Source organism: Papio anubis, chromosome 7 (genome assembly GCF_008728515.1).
Source record: "Papio anubis isolate 15944 chromosome 7, Panubis1.0, whole genome shotgun sequence".
Classification (NCBI taxonomy): Eukaryota; Metazoa; Chordata; class Mammalia; order Primates; family Cercopithecidae; genus Papio; species Papio anubis.
In genome coordinates, this window is record NC_044982.1 from 54820335 (window position 1) to 54824946 (window position 4612).

General features: G+C 44.6%; 1 pseudogene; it reads left to right on the plus strand.

Moving 5' to 3' along the window:
* The first annotated feature begins 4260 nt into the window (after window positions 1–4260).
* On the plus strand, window positions 4261–4322 carry LOC116276047 (annotated as a pseudogene).
* Window positions 4323–4612: the final 290 nt, after the last annotated feature.

Below are 4612 nucleotides of genomic sequence, written 5' to 3' on the forward strand. Positions count from 1 at the left end.
CACTTGTCTGTGAATTCCTGAAAGCACAGACCATGCCCCTCACCACTCCAAACCATAACTTGGAACATAACAGACAATAATAATATTGATGCAACCAGTGAGGAATGAATTACTCCATTTATTAGTTTGGCCAATTGTCTCTTGGATCTTACAGAGAACCTGACCCTGGGAGACTGGGATATTCATAACTAGGTTTCCTGTTCAGGTTGTTAGAATCTGTCCTGGTTTAAATGTACAGTTCGGATTCCTATACATCTTTTAAGAACCACTGTGAAAAAAGAATAATCAGAGAACAAGAAAGGATACTTGCAATTAAAAATGTAATTGATGACATAAAAAATTTAATAGGAGGTTTGGAAGATAGAGTTGGAAAAAATCTCCCAGAAAGTAGAGAAGCCGCCCTCCAAGGCTGGTGCGCATGCCTTCCTTGTAACATGTAGGACATTCCTTCTCACCAGTGCATTTATTTGTCACCCTGCATTGTAGTAGCCATTTTATGGATCCCTAATTCCCAATACATAGGCTAGGCTTCCTTGGAGCAGGGACTGTCTCTTCCTCCCCATCACCTATCCCGTGTACTAACGTACATGTGTATTGAAAGAATGAATGACAAATGTGTATGAAGGAGTGAAGGCAAACTTCAGTTGGGCTGGGGGTTGAGAGGAAGCTTTGCTGAGGTTGGAGGAAAAGGTGAATGAGGGTAAATCCCTGGAGAACACAAGGAAAAGGTGAATGACGGTAAATCCCTGGGGAACATTAGGGAAGATCCAGGCTAGGGGGAGTAGACAGGTTCACAGCTACCGCAAGCATAGCTGAACAGGGAAAGGGTGACTGGGCAGATGCGAGGGGTTGAACCACCAAGAAAAATCCTGAGAGAAGGAAGGGGAGGTGGAAGGTCACTCAGGATTTCATCTTTCCTTGGGAATGACTTCATGCCAGGCACTGTGTTAAGGACTTTCCAAGTATTATCTTAAGCGCCACAAAACCCCATAAAGTTGTAATTACTACTACAGCATTTTCTAGGTGATAAGGATAGGTGTACAAACGAATAAGTATCTGACCTCAGATTCTAGAGCTGGTGGTCATGGAACCAGGATTTAAAGGAAAAGTCTGATTATGTCTGTGTTGTTTTTATCACCAGGGTACTCTCTCTGGCAAAGGAGCCCAAGCCGAGCCTCTCATATTTTATTCCACTTTGCCTAGGTCGGCAGTCCTGGGTGCCCAGAGCACTCTCTGCAGATCACAGCTCATAGGCTCCTAGCTGGGGATTGCACAGCTCTCTCTCCCAGATCACCGCAGTCTCCTTTTCCCAGAAAAAGCTGTGTGGGAGAGAGTAAATAGCTGGTTTGGGGAATAATGGTTTTCTTCTGTTTTGTGTTACTGGATCTGATGTACAGAAAACTGCCCAGAGCCTCAAATAATTACAGTAAGACGACTCCGCTTCCTTCACGTGGCCACAGCAGACAGGCAGGAGCCCAGACACACTGCAAAGCGAGTGCTGTGACTATGAGATGGGAAAAGGCAGGAACCCAGAATCAGGGATTTCTGACGGAACCGCAACCGCAAGCACAGCGTGGCACTCGGCAGAAACCGGGAAAGGGGCCCCACCCGGAAGGCCAGCGACTTGTTTCATTTTAAAGTCACTTAATAAAAAGCCCATTTAGACATATAATTAAGCAGAGGAAATGGCAAGTTTTAAGATGATTCATGTAGTGCAGTACCATCTGTGTTAGGACAAAAAGCCCAACAAAGCGTGCAGACGGGAAGACCATCCACTTCCTGCTGCCAGCCATCATCCCTGAGGAGCGAGTGATATGGGGGAGGGAGGGAGACCTTGGCTTTACCTGTATTTCGGAAATACTACTCACATGGCAATCATGTATTATTGGATGATGAAAAATGGTCAAATAAATTTGAGAAAGAAAACAATATGAAACTTGAACCTGGTCATTTCTTTGTCAGTCAACATTAGAATTAGCACCTCAGTGACAGGGCCAATTCTTTTTTTGGTCTTCATGACCATACCCATTTGCCCCCTCAGTTTTAAACTGGATACACAATAATACACTTTCCACCGTAAGGTACCAAATATTGATAGTTTCATAGTGTGAGTCAGAAGAGACGGAAGAAGTTGTCTGATCCTGCATGTGCATGGATGAAGAAAGAGTAGTCACCCCCTGCTTCCATTCTCCCACTGTCCCCCACAGCAGCATGATGGCCAGTGATAAGGGTCAACTTGGCTGGCTTAAGGAATACGTAGAAACCTGGTAAAGCACCGTTTTGGATGTGTCTGTGAGGGTGTTTCCAGAGGAGATTAGCATGTGGGCCTGAGTGGAGTAGTGGGGGAAGACCCACCCTCAGTGTGGGCAGGCGCCATTCAATCTACTGGGGGGCCCGGACAGAACAAACACAGAAAAGAATGTGCAGACCTGTCTGCTGGAGCTGGGATACACCCTTCCTCTCCTGTTCTTGGACAACAATTCCAGGCTTGCCAGCCTTTGGTCTGGAGAACTTACCCCAGTCCCATCCTCACCTCAGGTTCTCAGTCTTTTGGCCTCAGACTGAGCATTACACCTTTGGCTTCCCTGGTTCTGAGGCCTTAGGACTTGGGCTGAGCCATGCTAGGTCAGCATTCCTGAGCATCCCAGAGTCTCCAACTCGCATATGGTGTGTCATGGACTTCCTCGCCTCCATAATTGCATGAGCCAATTCCCCTAATAAATCCCCTCTCATATCTCTCCCTATATTTATCCTACTGACTCTGTCTCTCTGGAGGACCCCAACTAATACATGCGGCCTCCCTGCTTTTCAGCATTCATTTCAGATACTCAATCCTAGAGCTATTGGGATAGAAATAATTAATGGACTGAGCCTAGGAGAGCCAGGGTCACCTAGGTATTATCCCAGGGTCAGAGCATCATTAGGACAGAGGTGATGGGAGAGGGCTGGGGACTAGAGATTGTTCCTTGGAAAGGGCCTGCAGAGTGCCCAGCAGATGTGTACATATATGCATGTGTATGTGAGGATGTGCATGTGTCTCACATATGTGTGTGCATGTGCATATTTGTATGTGTGACTCTGTATATACATTTATATACGTGCTTATTGTACGTATGGCTGTGCCTGTGTATTTCTGAATGTTTGTCCATGTGTGTTACTGGCTGTGTGTGAGTTGGTGAGTGTGACTATATTTGTGTGGAATGGATCATTCTTTCCCCCAGCCAGAAGGCCAAGGAGATGCTACCAAGTGCTTAAAGACTTGATGTCACATTCTTGACTACCCCCACCCCCCTAGAACTCCTGGCATCTCACTGTGATGCACAGGCATGGCAAAGGATAATCCTTACCTTACCCTGGGAGAACACATTTTCTCTAGCCTCTGGAAACTAACCCATCGTACTTCTGGCTGCATTATCAATTTTCAATTAAGATATCAATTTCTCTGACCCTCTGAAGACAACAGCATGGAGCCTGGGTAATAAAGTGGAGTGGGTTCAGTGTATCCAGCCTCAGCAGTAGGAAGGACACAAGTTCTGGGACTCAGGGGTACAGCTCTGCCTGGTCTGACTACTTGAATTCCCTTTACAGATGAATAAAGTGGTATTTTGTGACTCTAGTTGCCTTCTCTTTCAACAGGTCTCAAAATGTATAGCCCACATCCTGTTACCAACCTTTGCACATACCATTTCCGATGATAGAAAGAGTCATATTCCAGATCCAATAGAAAGTTAATCCTGTATAGTCTTGATCTGCTGGGTGCCATTTCTGCAGATGGGGGCATGACACCTCCCTGAAGTGCCTTTTAAGGTATATATTCTCTCTCAGCATTTTCATGAGGGACATTCAAGTAGAACATACATCTTTTGGGGTAAGACATAAGCAACATAATTATAGAGACTCCAAATACTTCAGGTATAGAGACATTGAGAAAGAATGATTTCTTTCCCTTACTTGATGTGACAAAAGCCTGCCTATTCAAACCCATCCTAAAATTGGAATAATATAATGCAAATATATGTAAAGAAACCTGCAAAGCAGTAAATAGCATAAAAAAATAATGACTATGTAACAAATTAGATGGGTGGTCAGGCAGGGGTGGAGATACACGGAACTTCATGAAGTAAAGGTGTGGTTTTGGTTGGTTTCTGTTTTGTTTTACCCCTCATGTATCTTGAGATCACAGCTCATATAGGCCATTACACTTCAAGGATATGATCTCAGGACTGGAATATATTCACTTGCCAATATTAAGAGTAAGCAGTGCTCTCTTTGGTAGCACATATACTAAAATTGAAATGATACAGAGATTAGCATGGCCCCTGAGGAGGTTGGGAGTACAGAGATGTGGAGAGGGCCTGGAAGAGTATAAAGGTGGAAAATGAACTCTTGGAGTAGTTAGTATTCCCAGGACAAGAAGATAGACAAGGAGGATGAAAAGAATATGGCACACTTCATAGTTTCCAGTTGACGTTGTCCTACCCAAGGGATGCTCCTTGGCGTCTGGTGGAAGAAATACAATGGGCCATAGAACTTACTCTTCATCTCTTCCCATTCTCTTAAGGTCTTAGCATTTATTCCCCCATCTTATCATTAGATTTTTTTAGTGATTCTT